Source organism: Triturus cristatus, chromosome 2_2 (assembly GCF_964204655.1).
Source record: "Triturus cristatus chromosome 2_2, aTriCri1.1, whole genome shotgun sequence".
Classification (NCBI taxonomy): Eukaryota; Metazoa; Chordata; class Amphibia; order Caudata; family Salamandridae; genus Triturus; species Triturus cristatus.
Genome location: NC_140582.1, coordinates 1,215,855,617 through 1,215,873,533, shown reverse-complemented (window position 1 = coordinate 1,215,873,533; position 17,917 = coordinate 1,215,855,617).

Sequence of the window (17,917 nt, the reverse complement as noted above, 5' to 3'; positions counted from 1 at the left end):
ACTCAATCTCTACTACTCTACTACTATCTACTACTGGCTCTCTACTACTCTCTCTCTACCACTCTCTACTACTCACTCTCTACTACTCATTCTCTACTACTCACTCTCTACTATTCTACTACTCTCTACGACTCACTCTCTCCTACTCTCTAATCTCTACTACTCACTCTCTACTACTCACTCTCTACTACTCTAGTTACTCTCTACTACTCTCTCTACTACTCTCTACTACTTACTCTCTACTACTCACTCTCTACTACTCTCTGCCATTCTCTCTCTACTACTCACTCTCTACTACTCACTCTCTACTACTCTACTTACTCTCTACTACTCTCTCTCTACTACTCTCTACTACTCACTCTCTACAACTCTCTACTATTCTCTCTCTACTACTCTCTCCTACTCTCTGTCTACTGCTCACTCTCTACTTCTCTACTCACTCTCTACTACTCACTCTCTCCTACTCTCTACTACTCACTCTCTACTACTCTCTCTACTACTCACTCTCTACTCCTCACTCTCCACTACTCACTCTCTACTACTCAATCTCTAATACTCTACTATCTACTACTCTCTCTCTACTACTCTCTCTCTACTACTCTCTACTACTTTCTACTACTCACTCTACTACTCACTCTCTACTACTCTACTACTTTCTCTCTACTACTCTCTCTACTACTCTCTACTACTCTCTCTCTACTACTCTACTACTCACTCTCTACTACTCACTCTACTACTCACTCTCTACTACTCACTCTCTACTACTCACTCTCTACTACTCTCTCTACTGCTCTCTCTCTACTACTCACTCTCTACTACTCTCTACTACTCACTCTGCTACTCTACTACTCACTCTCTACTACTCACTCTCTACTACTCACTCTCTACTACTCACTCTCTACTACTACTCACTATCTACTCACTGTCTACTACTCACTCTCTACTCACTCTCTACTACTCACTCTCTACTACTTTACTCGTCTCTACTACTCACTCTCCACTACTCACTCTCCACTACTCACTCTCCACTACTCAATCTCCACTACTCAATCTCTACTACTCTACTACTATCTACTACTGGCTCTCTACTACTCTCTCTCTACCACTCTCTACTACTCACTCTCTACTACTCACTCTCTACTACTCACTCTCTACTATTCTACTACTCTCTACGACTCACTCTCTCCTACTCTCTAATCTCTACTACTCACTCTCTACTACTCACTCTCTACTACTCACTCTCTACTACTCACTCTCTACTACTCTAGTTACTCTCTACTACTCTCTGCCATTCTCTCTCTACTACTCACTCTCTACTACTCTCTGCCATTCTCTCTACTACAAACTCTCTACTACTCACTCTCTACTACTCTACTTACTCTCTACTACTCTCTCTCTACTACTCTCTACTACTCACTCTCTACAACTCTCTACTATTCTCTCTCTACTACTCTCTCCTACTCTCTGTCTACTGCTCACTCTCTACTACTCTACTCACTCTCTACTACTCTCTCTACTACTCTCTACTACTCACTCTCTACTACTCACTCTATACTACTCACTCTCTACTACTCTACTACTCTCTACTATTCTCTCTCTACTACTCACTCTCTACAACTCACTCTCTACTGCTCTCTCTACTACTTTCTCTCTACTACTCACTCTCTACTACTCTCTACTACTCACTCTCTACTATTCACTCTCTACTACTCCCTGTACTACTTTCTCTCTACTACTCACTCTCTACTACTCTCTACCACTCTCTACTACTCACTGTCTATTACTAACTCTCTACTTCTCTACTTACTCTCTACTACACTCTCTACTACTCACTCTCTACTACTCTACTACTCTCTACTATTCTCTCTCTACTACTCACTCTACTACTATCTCTCTTCCTCTCTCTACTACTCACTCTCTACTACTCACTCTCTACTGCTCTCAAATACTCACTCTCTACTACTCTCTCTACTACTCTCTCTCTACTACTCACTCTCTACTACTCTCTACTACTCACTCACTACTACTCACTCTCTACAACTCACTCTCTACTACTCTCTCTCTACTACTCTCTACTCCTTGCTCTCTACTACTCACTCTACTACTCACTCTCTAGTACTCTCTACTACTCACTCTCTACTACTCCATCTCTATTACACACTCTTTAACACTCTCTACTACTCACTCTCTACTACTCACTCTCTACTACTCACTCTCTACTACTCACTCTTTACTACTCACTCTCTACTACTCTCTACTACTCACTCTACTCACGTTCTACTACTCACTCTCTACTACTCTCTACTACTCTCTCTAGTACTCATTCTCTACTACTTACTCTCTACTACTCACTCTCTATCTACTAACTGTCTACTACTCAATCTCTACTACTCCTCTCTACTCACTCTACTACTCACTCTCTACTACTCTACTACTATCTTCTACTCTCTACTTCTCACTCTCTACTACTCAATCTCTGCTACTCTACTATCTACTACTCTCTCTACTACTCTCTCTCTACTACTCTCTACTACTTTCTACTACTCACTCTACTACTCACTCTCTACTACTCTACTACTTTCTCTCTACTACTCTCTACTACTCTCTCTCTACTACTCTACTACTCACTCTCTACTACTCACTCTACTACTCACTCTCTACTACTCACTCTACTACTCACTCTCTACTACTCATTCTCTACTGCTCTCTCCCTACTACTCTCTACTACTCACTCTGCTACTCTACTACTCACTCTCTACTACTCACTCTCTACTACTCACTCTCTACTACTCTCTACTACTCACTCTCTACTACTGCTACTCACTATCTACTCACTGTCTACTACTCACTCTCTACTCACTCTCTACTACTCACTCTAATACTCTACTCGTCTCTACTACTCACTCTCTACTACTCACTCTCCACTACTCAATCTTTACTACTCTACTACTATCTACTACTGGCTCTCTACTACTCTCTCTCTACCACTCTCTACTACTCACTCTCTACTACTCACTCTCTACTATTCTACTACTCTCTACGACTCACTCTCTCCTACTCTCTACTCTCCTACTCACTCTCTACTACTCACTCTCTACTCACTCTCTACTACTCACTCTCTACTACTCTAGTTACTCTCTACTACTCTCTCTCTACTACTCTCTACTACTTACTCTCTACTACTCACTCTCTACTACTCTACTTACTCTCTACTATTCTCTCTCTACTACTCTCTACTACTCACTGTCTACTACTCACTCTCTACTACTCTACTTACTCTCTACTACTCTCTCTACTACTCACTCTCTACTACTCACTCTACTACTCTACTGCTCTCTACTATTCTCTCTCTACTACTCACTCTCTACTACTCACTCTCTACTGCTCTCAAATACTCACTCTCTACTATACACTCTCTACTACTCTCTCTACTACTTTCTCTCTACTACTCACTCTCTACTACTCTCTACTACTCTCTACTACTCACTCGCTACTACTCACTCTCTACCACTCACTCTCTACTGCTCTCTTTCTACTACTCTCTACTACTTGCTCTCTACTACTCACTCTACTACTCACTCTCTTGTACTCTCTACTACTCACTCTCTACTACTCTACTACTACTCTACTATACACTCTCTACTATTCACTTTCTACTACTCCCTCTACTACTCACTCTCTATTACACACTCTTTAATACTCTCTACTACTCAATCTCTACTACTCACTCTCTACTACTCACTCTCTACTGCTCTACTACTCTCTCTCTACTACTCACTCTTTACTACTCAATACTACTCACTCTCTACTACTCTACTACTCTCTACTACTCCCTCTACTCACATTCTACTACTCACTCTCTACTACTCTCTACTACTCACTCTCTATCTATTAACTGTCTACTACTCACTCTCTACTACTCACTCTCTACTCACTCTAATACTCACTCTCTACTACTCACTCACCACTACTCACTCTCTACTTCTCAATCTCGACTACTGTACTATCTACTACTCTCTCTCTACTACTCTCTCTCTATCACTCTCTACTACTCTCCACTACTCACTCTATACTACTCTCTACTACTACTCACTATCTACTGTCTACTACTCACTCTCTACTACTCACACTCTACTCACTCTCTACTCGCTCTCTACTACTCACTCTCTACTACTCTACTACTATCTACTACTCTCTACTACTCACTCTACTACTCACTCTCCACTACTCACTCTCTACTACTCAATCTCTACTACTCTACTATCTACTACTCTCTCTCTACTACTCTCTACTACTCTCTACTACTCACTCTACTACTCACTCTCTACTACTCTACTACTTTCTCTCTACTAATCTCTCTACTACTCTCTCTCTACTACTCTCTCTCTACTACTCTACTACTCACTCTCTACTACTCACTCCACTATTCACTCTCTACTAATCACTCTCTACTACTCTCTCTACTACTCTCTCTCTACTACTCACTCTCTACTACTCTCTGCTACTCACTCTCTACTACTCTCTACTACTCAACTACTCACTGTCTACTACTCACTCTCTACTACTCACTCTCTACTACTCACTCCCTACTACTATCTACTACTACTCACTATCTACTCACTGCCTACTACTCACTCTCTACTACTCACTCTCTACTCACTCTCCACTACTCACTCTCTACTACTCTACTTCTCTCTACTACTCTCTACTACTCACTCTATACTACTCTACTTCTATCTACTACTCTCTACTACTCACTCTACTCACTTTCTACTACTCTCTCTCTCTACTACTCTCTCTCTATCACTCTCTACTACTCACTCTATACTACTCTCTACTAATACTCACTATCTACTGTCTACTACTCACTCTCTACTACTCACTCTCTACTCACTCTCTACTACACACTCTCTACTACTATCTACTACTCTCTACTCACTCTCTACTACTCACTCTCCACTACTCACTCTCTACTACTCAATCTCTACTACTCTACTATCTACTACTCTCTCTCTACTACTCTCTCTTTACTACTCTCTCTACTGCTCACTCTCTACTACTCTACTACTTTGTCTCTACTACTCTCTCCCTACTACTCTCTACTACTCTCTCTCTACTACTCTACTACTCACTCTCTACTACTCACTCTACTATTCACTCTCTACTACTCACTCTCTACTACTCTCTCTCTACTACTCTCTCTACTACTCTCTCTCTACTACTCACTCTCTACTACTCTCTGCTATTCACTCTCTACTACTCTATACTACTCACTCTACTACTCACTCTCTACTACTCGCTCTCTACTACTCACTCTCTCCTACTCTCTACTACTCACTCTCTACTACTCACTCTCTACTACTCACTCTCTTCTACTCTACTACTCTGTACTGCTCTCTAATACTCACTCTACTACTCTACTACTCCCTACTACTCACTACTACTCTCAACTACTCACTCTATACTACTCTCTACTACTACTCACTGTCTACTACTCACTCTCTACTACTCTACTACTCTCTACTATTCTCTCTCTCTACTACTCGCTCTACTAATCACTCTCTACTACTCTCTACTACACTCTCTCTACTACTCTCTACTACTCTCTGCTATTCACTCTCTACTACTCACTCTCTACTACTCTCTACTACTCTCTCTACTGCTCACTCTACTACTACTCACTCTCTACTACTCACTCTCTACTACTCACTCTGTACTGCTCTTAAATACTCACTCTCTACTATTCACTCTCTACTACTCTCTCTACTACTCTCTCTCTACTACTCACTCTCTACTACCCACTCTCTACTACTCTACTACTCTCTCTCTACTACTCAATACTACTCACTCTCTACTACTTTACTACTCTCTACTACTCACTCTACTCACTTTCTACTACTCACTCTCTACTACTCTCTCTAGTACTCACTCTCTGCTACTTACTCTCTACTACTCTCTACTACTCACTCTCTATCTACTAACTGTCTACTATTCACTCTCTACTACTCACTCTCTATTCACTCTACTACTCACTCTCTACTACACTACTACTATCTACTACTCTCTACTACTCACTCTCTACTACTCACTCTGCACTACTCACTCTCTACTACTCAATCTCGACTACTCTACTATCTACTACTCTCTCTCTACTACTCTCTATCACTCGCTACTACTATCTACTACTCACTCTATACTACTCTCTACTACTACTCACTCTCTACTGTCTTCTCCTCACTCTCTAATACTCACTCTCTACTCACTCTCTACTACTCACTCTCTACTACTCTACTAGTATCTACTACTCACTCTCTACTACTCTACTACTATCTACTACTCTCTACTACTCACTCTCTACTACTCACTCTCTACCACTCACTCTCCACTACTCACTCCCTACTACTCAATCTCTACTACTCTACTATCTACTACTCTCTCTACTACTCTCTACTACTCACTCTACTACTCACTCTCTACTACTCTACTACTTTCTCTCTACTACTCTCTCTCTACTACTCTCTACTACTCTCTCTCTAGTACTCTCTCTTCTCCTCTCTCTCTACTACTCTCTACTCACTCTCTACTACTCACTCTCTACTACTCACTCTCTACTACTCTCTACTACTCACTCTCTACTACTCATTATCTACTACTATACTACTACTCACTATCTACTCACTGTCTACTACTCACTCTCTACTCACTCTCTACTACTCACTCTCTACTACTCTACTCCTCTCTACTACTCTCTATTACTCACTCGCTACTACTCGCTCTCCACTACTCACTCTCCACTACTCACTCTCCACTACTCACTCTCTACTACTCTACTACTATCTACTACTCGCTCGCTACTACTCTCTCTCTACCACTCTCTACTACTCACTCTCTACAACTCACTCTCTACTATTCTACTTCTCTCTATGACTCACTCTCTCCTACTCTCTACTCTCTACTACTCACTCTCTACTACTCACTCGCTAATCACTCTCTACTACTCAATCTCTACTACTCTACTTACTCTCTACTACTCTCTACTACTCAATATCTACTACTCTCTATCATTCTCTCTCTACTACTCTCTACTACTCACTCTCTACTACTCACTCTCTACTTCTCACACTCTACTACTCACACTCTACTACTCTACTTACTCTCTACTACTCTCTCTCTACTACTCTCTACTACTCACTCTCAACTACTCTCTTCTATTCTCTCTCTACTACTCTCTACCACTCTCTACTACTCTCTACTACTCACTGTCTACTACTCACTCTCTACTACTCTACTTACTCTCTACTACTCTCTACTACTCACTCTTTACTACTCACTCTCTACTACTCTACTACTCACTACTATTCTCTCTCTACTACTCACTCTCTACTGCTCTCAAATACTCACTCTCTACTACTATCTCTACTACTCTCTTTCTACTACTCACTCTCTACTACTCTCTCTAGTACTCACTCTCTACTACTTACTCTCTACTACTCTCTACTACTCACTCTCTATCTACTAACTGTCTACTACTCACTCTCTACTACTCACTCTACTACTCACTCTCTATTACTCTACTACTATCTACTACTCTCTACTACTCACTCTCTACTACTCACTCTCCACTACTCAACCTCTACTACTCAACCTCTACTACTCTACTATCTACGACTCTCTCTCTACTACTCCCTACTACTCTCTACTACTCACTCTACTACTCACTCTCTACTACTCTACTACTTTCTCTCTACTACTCTCTACTAATCTCTCTCTACTACTCTCTCTCTACTACTCTACTACTCACTCTCTACTACTCACTCTCTACTACTCTACTACTCACTCTCTACTACTCTCTACTACTCACTCTCTACTACTATCTACTACTACTCACTATCTACTCACTGTCTACTTCTCACTCTCTACTACTCACTCTCTACTCACTCTCTACTACTCACTCTCTACTACTCTACTCCTCTCTACTACTCGCTCTCTAATACTCACTCTCCACTACTCACTCTCTACTACTCAATCTCTACTACTCAATCTCTACTACTCTACTACTATCTACTACTCGCTCTCTACTACTCTCTCTACCACTCTCGACTACTCACTCTCTACTACTCACTCTCTACTATTCTCTACGACTCACTCTCTCCTACTTTCTACTCTCTACTTCTCACTCTCTACTACTCACTCTCTACTACTCTCTACTACTCACTCTGCTACTCTACTACTCACTCTCTACTACTCTCTACTACTCACTCTCTACTACTACTACTCACTATCTACTCACTGTCTACTACTCACTCTACTCACTCTCTACTACTCTGCTCGTCTCTACTACTCACTCTCTACTACTCACTCTCCACTACTCACTCTCCACTACTCAATCTCTACTACTCTACTACTATCTACTCTCTCTCTACCACTCTCTACTACTCACTCTCTACTATTCTACTACTCTCTACGACTCACTCTCTCCTACTCTCTACTACTCACTCTCTACTACTCACTCTCTACTACTCTACTTACTCTCTACTACTCTCTCTCTACTACTCTCTACTACTTACTCTCTACTACTCACTCTCTACTACTCTCTACCATTCTCTCTCTCTACTACTCTCTACTACTCACTCTCTACTACTCACTCTCTACTACTCTCTACTACTCTCTCTCTACTACTCTCTACTACTCACTCTCTAAAACTCTCTACTATTCTCTCTCTACTACTCTCTACTACTCACTGTCTACTACTCACTCTCTACTACTCTACTTACTCTCTACTACTCTCTCTACTACTCACTCTCTACTACTCACTCTCTACTACTCTACTATTCTCTACTATTCTCTCTCTACTACTCACTTTCTACTACTCACTCTCTACTGCTCTCAAATACTCACTCTCTACTATTCACTCTACTACTCTCTCTACTACTTTCTCTCTAGTACTCACTCTCTACTACTCTCTACTACTCACTCGCTACTACTCACTCTCTACCACTCACTCTCTACTACTCTCTTTCTACTACTCTCTACTACTTGCTCTCTACTACTCACTCTACTACTCACTCTCTAGTACTCTCTACTACTCACTCTCTACTACTCTACTACTACTCTACTACTCACTCTCTACTATTCACTTTCTACTACTCACTCTCTACTACTTACTCTCTACTACTCTCTACTACTCACTCTCTATCTACTAACTGTCTACTACTCACTCTCTACTACTCACTCTACTACTCACTCTCTATTACTCTACTACTATCTACTACTCTATACTACTCACTCTCTACTACTCACTCTCCAATACTCACTCTCTACTACTCAACCTCTACTACTCAACCTCTACTACTCTACTATCTACGACTCTCTTTCTACTACTCCCTACTACTCTCTACTACTCACTCTACTACTCACTCTCTACTACTCTACTACTTTCTCTCTACTACTCTCTACTAATCTCTCTCTACTACTCTCTCTCTACTACTCTACTACTCACTCTCTACTACTCACTCTCTACTACTCTACTACTCACTCTCTACTACTCTCTACTACTCACTCTCTACTACTATCTACTACTACTCACTATCTACTCACTGTCTACTTCTCACTCTCTACTACTCACTCTCTACTCACTCTCTACTACTCACTCTCTACTACTCTACTCCTCTCTACTACTCGCTCTCTAATACTCACTCTCCACTACTCACTCTCTACTACTCAATCTCTACTACTCAATCTCTACTACTCTACTACTATCTACTACTCGCTCTCTACTACTCTCTCTCTACCACTCTCTACTACTCACTCTCTACTACTCACTCTCTACTATTCTCTACGAGTCACTCTCTCCTACTTTCTACTCTCTACTTCTCACTCTCTACTACTCACTCTCTACTACTCTCTACTACTCACTCTGCTACTCTACTACTCACTCTCTACTACTCTCTACTACTCACTCTCTACTACTACTACTCACTATCTACTCACTGTCTACTACTCACTCTACTCACTCTCTACTACTCTGCTCGTCTCTACTACTCACTCTCTACTACTCACTCTCCACTACTCACTCTCCACTACTCGATCTCTACTACTCTACTACTATCTACTCTCTCTCTACCACTCTCTACTACTCACTCTCTACTATTCTACTACTCTCTACGACTCACTCTCTCCTACTCTCTACTACTCACTCTCTACTACTCACTCTCTACTACTCACTCTCTACTCACTCTCTACTACTCTACTTACTCTCTACTACTCTCTCTCTACTACTCTCTACTACTTACTCTCTACTACTCACTCTCTACTACTCTCTACCATTCTCTCTCTACTACTCTCTACTACTCACTCTCTACTACTCACTCTCTACTACTCTCTACTACTCTCTACTACTCACTCTCTAAAACTCTCTACTATTCTCTCTCTACTACTCTCTACTACTCACTGTCTACTACTCACTCTCTACTACTCTACTTACTCTCTACTACTCTACTACTCTACTACTCACTCTCTACTACTCACTCTCTACTACTCTACTATTCTCTACTATTCTCTCTCTACTACTCACTCTCTACTACTCACTCTCTACTGCTCTCAAATACTCACTCTCTACTATTCACTCTCTACTACTCTCTCTACTACTTTCTCTCTACTACTCACTCTCTACTACTCTCTACTACTCACTCGCTACTACTCACTCTCTACCACTCACTCTCTACTACTCTCTTTCTACTACTCTCTACTACTTGCTCTCTACTACTCACTCTACTACTCACTCTCTAGTACTCTCTACTACTCACTCTCTACTACTCTACTACTCACTCTCTACTATTCACTTTCTACTACTCCCTCTACTACTCACTCTCTATTACACACTCTCTAATACTCTCTACTACTCAATCTCTACTACTCACTCTCTACTACTCACTCTCTACTGCTCTACTACTCTCTCTCTACTACTCACTCTTTACTACTCAATACTACTCACTCTCTACTACTCTACTACTCTCTACTACTCCCTCTACTCACATTCTACTACTCACTCTCTACTACTCTCTACTACTCACTCTCTATCTACTAACTGTCTACTACTCATTCTCTACTATTCACTCTCTACTCACTCTACTACTCACTCTCTACTACTCACTCGCCACTACTCACTCTCTACTTCTCAATCTCTACTACTGTACTATCTACTACTCTCTCTCTACTACTCTCTCTACTCACTCTCTACTACTCTCTACTACTCACTGTATACTACTCTCTACTACTACTCACTATCTACAGTCTACTACTCACTCTCTACTACTCACACTCTACTCACTCTCTACTCGCTCTCTACTACTCACTCTCTACTACTCTACTACTATCTACTACTCTACTACTCACTCTCTACTACTCACTCTCCACTACTCACTCTCTACTACTCAATCTCTACTACTCTACTATCTACTACTCTCTCTCTACTACTCTCTCTCTACTACTCTCTACTACTCTATACTACTCACTCTACTACTCACTCTCTACTACTCTACTACTTTCTCTCTACTACTCTCTCTCTACTACTCTCTACTACTCTCTCCCTCTACTACTCTCTCTCTACTACTCTACTAATCACTCTCTACTACTCTCTCCACTACTCTCTCTCTACTACTCACTCTCTACTACTCTCTGCTACTCACTCTCTACTACTCTCTACTACTCAACTACTCACTGTCTACTACTCACTCTCTACTACTCAGTCTCTACTACTCTCTACTACACACTCTCTACTACTTACTCTCTACTACTATCTACTACTACTCACTATCTACTCACTGCCTACTACTCACTCTCTACTACTCACTCTCTACTCACTCTCTACTACTCACTCTCTACTACTCTACTTCTCTCTACTACTCTCTACTACTCACTCTATACTACTCTACTTCTATCTACTACTCTCTACTACTCACTCTACTCACTTTCTACTACTCTCTCTCTCTACTACTCTCTCTCTCTATCACTCTCTACTACTCACTCTATACTACTCTCTATTACTACTCACTATCTACTGTCAACTACTCACTCTCTACTCACTCTCTACTACGCACTCTCTACTATCTACTACTCTCTACTCACTCTCTACTACTCACTCTCCACTACTCACTCTCTACTACTCTACTATCTACTACTCTCTCTCTACTACTCTCTCTCTCTACTACTCTCTCTACTGCTCACTCTCTACTACTCTACTACTTTTTCTCTACTACTCTCTCTCTACTACTCTACTACTCTCTCTCTACTAATCTACTACTCACTCTCTACTACTCACTCTACTATTCACTCTCTACTACTCACGCTCTACTACTCTCTCTCTACTACTCTCTCTACTACTCTCTCTCTCTACTACTCACTCTCTACTACTCTCTGCTATTCACTCTCTACTACTCTCTACTACTCACTCTACTACTCACTCTCTACTACTCGCTCTCTACTACTCACTCTCTACTACTATCTACTACTACTCACTATCTACTCACTGCCTACTACTCACTCTACAACTCACTCTCTACTACTCACTCTCTACTACTCTACTCCTCTCTACTATTCTCTACTACTCACTCTCTACTACTCACTGTCCGCTACTCACTCTCTACTACTCAATCTCTACTACTCTACTACTATCTACTACTTGCTGTCCACTACTCTCTCTCTACCACTCTCTACGACTCACTCTCTCCTACTCTCTACTACTCACTCTCTACTACTCTCTCTACTACTCACTCTCTACTACTCACTCTCTACTACTCACTCCCTACTACTCACTCTCTTCTACTCTACTACTCTGTACTACTCTCTAATACTCACTCTACTACTCTCTACTACTCACTAGTACTCTCTACTACTCACTCTATACTACTCTCTACTACTACTCACTGTCTACTACTCACTCTCTACTACTCTACTACTCTCTACTACTCTCTACTATTCTCTCTCTCTACTACTCGCTCTACTAATCACTCTCTACTACTCTCCACTACACTCTCTCTACTACTCTCTACTACTCTCTGCTATTCACTCTCTACTACTCACTCTCTACTATTCACTCTCTACTATTCACTCTCTACTACTCTCTCTACTACTCTCTCTCTACTACTCACTCTCTACTACCCACTCTCTACTACTCTACTACTCTCTCTCTACTACTCACTCTTTACTACTCAATACTACTCACTCTCTACTACTTTACTACTCTCTACTACTCACTCTACTCACTTTCTACTACTCACTCTCTACTACTCTCTCTAATACTCACTCTCTACTACTTACTCTCTACTACTCTCTACTACTCACTCTCTACCTACTAACTGTCTACTAATCATTCTCTACTACTCACTCTCTTTTCACTCTACTACTCACTCTCTACTACACTACTACTATCTACTACTCTCTACTACTCACTCTCTACTACTCACTCTGCACTACTCACTCTCTACTACTCAATCTTGACTACTCTACTATCTACTACTCTCTCTCTACTACTCTCTATCACTCTCTACTACTATCTACTACTCACTCTATACTACTCTCTACTACTACTCACTATCTACTGTCTACTCCTCACTCTCTAATACTCACTCTCTACTCACTCTCTACTCACTCTCTACTACTCACTCTCTACTACTCAACTAGTATCTACTACTCACTCTCTACTACTCTACTACTATCTACTACTCTCTACTACTCACTCTCTACTACTCACTCTCTACCACTCACTCTCCACTACTCACTCTCTACTACTCAATCTCTACTACTCTACTATCTACTACTCTCTCTCTACTACTCTCTACTACTCTCTACTACTCACTCTACTACTCACTCTCTACTACTCTACTACTTTCTCTCTACTACTCTCTCTCTACTACTCTCTACTACTCTCTCTCTAGTACTCTCTCTCTACTACTCACTCTCTTACTCACTCTACTACTCTCTCTCTACTACTCTCTCTACTACTCTCTCTCTCTACTACTCTCTACTCACTCTCTACTACTCACTACTCACTCTCTACTACTCACTCTCTAGTACTCTCTACTACTCACTCTCTACTACTCAGTTCATTTCAGTTCAAATTCTTTATTTCGATGGTTTAAAATTCATCATAAAAAGTACATATTTAAAAATACACAACATATACAATTGTACATTTCATTAGTATAAAAATAACCATCAACCGAACTGTTACAATTCATATAGATGCGAGAGGTGAATTAGTCTCTAGTGCTCCTTCGTCTTAGTGCAGCTTTCAAAAAGATTATCACAGAACATAGTGTATACATATCATTTGCTCTTCGAAGGAACAACAAGGCTACCTTTGCATGTCGAAATTTTCCACGTTTTAAAATATCAATTAAAAACATGCGTCTAGGAAGACAATAAAATGGGCACAATAATACAAAATGAAGGGTGTCCTGCGGAGACAAATTGTCGCAGCCGCAGGCACCCTTCTGCTCAATAGTCGCAGTAAAATCCGATGGATAAGATAAAATATTATGCAACAAATTGAGCCTAAAACGACACATTAAGAATCTATCCTGTTGATTATGCAAGAGAAATAGATAGGGTTCCATACCCACTGACTCTTTAACTAAACAATGCGCTACCACTGAGCGTTTCAATGTGAAAGCTTTAGTCTCCCTGAGGGATTCCATTTTATCCAGCAACAGACTTTTAATTTGTGTTTTACTATTTCTTGAAATTAGAGCAGGGGTACTGAAAAGTTTGTGCTGGCCTACAGATTCCAAAGTTACTTTAACATATTTCAGCCATGGGATTGACATTCCTTTATCCCTTTGTAAGCAATCATTAAGAATTTCCTTGCTTAGCTCAGCATCCGGGTTTGCCCAGATGCTGAGCCAAGCCAAAACTGGTTTAATTTTGACCAAATCAGCAATGTATGGGATACCAAGTTCAGAATGTGCAATTTCAGCTGGTATCGCGTGTGGGATCTTCAGGATCCTACGAAGGAATTTATCTTCTTCCATTTGTAGCTGTTTAACATCCCTGAAGCCCCACAGCTCTGCTCCATATACCGCTTTAGCTATACTTATTGAATTATATAAGGTCATAACTTGCTCGGGGGACCAGCAGCCTAATCTTTGTGCAAAATTCCTGATTGCACCACATGACGAAACTAGTTTGGAGCAGCGTTCCTCCAGCAACTTATCAAATTGAATTTTGCAGTCGAACAGTAGGCCTAGATACGGGAAGGTATTTAACATATCCATAACACGGGTCCCAATATTAAACATCGGTTTTTTCGTCGGTTTTTTGCCTGCGATTAACGCAAAGGATTTAGTCAGATTTACAGACAGATCCAATTTTTCCATAAAATCGACAAATCCATTAATCAATATTTGAAGACTTCGCGGTGTCCTAGCAAGGAGAACCGCGTCATCCGCATATAGCAGGACTGTTATTTGGCGCTTTCCTACCCTAGGACAATCGGCTGCCTTGGCTATGAGGGTTGACTCCAGGTCGTTTATATATAGTGAGAATAGGAAGGGGGCAAGAATGCACCCCTGCCTTACTCCACTGGAACATGGGAAGGAATCAGTTTGCCCCCCCTCCATACTATAGCGAACCCTCGCTGTAGTGTTCCAGTGTAGCTCTCTCAGAATGTTTATCAAACCCTGATCAATCCCCAAGGAAGTCATCATTTCCCAAAGCTTGCTTCTATTCACATTGTCGAAGGCCGCTGCTAAGTCCATAAATCCCATGTAAATGGTCCCATTACTTGCACTAGTATATTTAGCGACCAGTAAATATAAATTTAAACATTGATCACAGGTCGATTTTCCCGCTCTAAAGCCATACTGGGTATCAACTATTGTGCGCTGCTCTTCTGTCCAGGCCATTAAACGATTTAAAACCACCCGCCCCAGTATTTTAGCTGAAACATCAATCAATGATATAGGTCTGTAGCATTGGGGGTTGTCCTTGTTTCCTTTTTTAAAAATAGGAACTATAAAGGCAGTAGACCATGACCTCGGGAGTCCTGTTTTAATAGCTGCGTTTAGCACTCTCATTAAAATTGGTGCCCACAAATCGACATTACTTTTATATAGATCTGGGGGAGTGCCATCAGGCCCAGGTGCTTTGTTTGGTGTTAATCCAATAATTGCTTGCGTGATCTCAGTGAGTGTAAAATCCTGCGCCTCATTCCTATTACCAACCCATTCCCCTTCTTGTTTACAAACCTTGGAGTGATTGTAAAGTTTCTCAAAATGAGCTACCCATTGCTGTGGGAGGATATTTGTGCTGAGGACCGGTGTGTTACAATCATAAAAAGAGGGCCTATTTATAATCTTCCAGAATTCAGTGTAATCTCTGTTTTCGCCAGCCTCTCTTAAATCAGCCCATAATTCAGCTTTTAAGGTAGTTTTCCTTTCTTTAATCTTAGTTCTATAGATTTTCCTATACTTTGCCACCTCCACTATGTCCCTCGGGTTAGCCTTAAGACTTGACTTTAAACTTCTTAGTGCTCGTGCACAGTTTACGTCAAACCATCTTGGGTGAGTCACTGGTTTTCTGGGACCTTTTATCAACAATAGTTTTTCAGCGCATTTAGTTAGCTCCCTGAAAGCGGCGACTAGGTCAACACCCTCTATTTGAAGATCTAAGCACTCCTCAAGCCACTTTTTCCCCTTTTGCACCAGTGCAGTATAAAATTCAGGGGCATTAATTTTTGTCCATTTTAAACGCCTACCCTGGTCGGTAGGTTGGAAAATGGTATCCAGCTGTTTATTCATTTTAATATAATCCTTATACGGTATTTCTATTACCAGGGGGTTATGATCGCTAAAGGCACTCCATTTAGTATTAACCTTCCCAATCCGGTGTTTAGCAAAGGTGGATATAAAGATGTAGTCTATAATAGACGAACATCCCCTTCCTTTAAAAGTCGGTATCAGGGTGCCCTCAGGTTCTGGAATTACCAGATCAATAGTGTGTGCTAGTGAGTGACTCCCTAGTATTTTTGTCATTAGTATACCCTCAGCTGTGTGCTCCAAATGTGGGCCCTTTTTAAATGGGCAAAGATCCCAGTGGGTAGTTACCGGTATCAACCGTGAGCAAAGATGACAATTTAGATCCCCCATTAAAAGGACGAATAAATTTTCTCCGCCTTTTCTTAGATCAGATTCCTGTTTTAGTCTAAGATCTAGTTCCTCCAGCACGGCATTAGTGCCACTTCCTGGGCCAGGGTTATAAAAGTTAAATAGTTGTGCCCTCAACCCCTGTCCCTGGAAGGTTACTGCTTGCAAGTTGTCTGAGGACCAAGGTGACACAGTCCATCTCCCCTTTAAGTTGACATCAGCATATATTATTAGGCCTCCCTTTGCTCTACCAGCCCTACTCTCCTGAGCTGGTACAAAGAAGGACTTATACCCCTCTAAATGATGATTATCGGGCTCAACTACCCATGTCTCCTGTAAAGCTATTATATGGGAGTCCCTTAGTTGATTCCTCCACTCTATATTGTTTATTTTTCCAGCTATGCCTGCGATGTTCCAAGATGTTATTTTCACCCTTGCCCCCTGTGTCTCGAACAGCCTTGGACCATGAGTATCCAATTCATGTACCTCCCTCCTTCCTAGTGGTGGGTCTTGCCTCTCCCCAATCTGGCTTTGCGGGCCAATTTCTGGGTGATTCGATATATGCCTTCCCTCTGAGGTTAATTCATTTATTTTCGTAGATGCCCTTATTTTCTTCCCTACCGGACCTACCTCTGAATTCGTTAGTCAATCATTTTCATCCAACGATTGAAGGGGACTAAATCTGTTCTCCCACTGCGGACCATTCAAATTTAATAGTAATAGAGAGCTGTATTCATATTTCCTTCTCCAGTCTCCATCTGTTCCTCCTCCCTTCC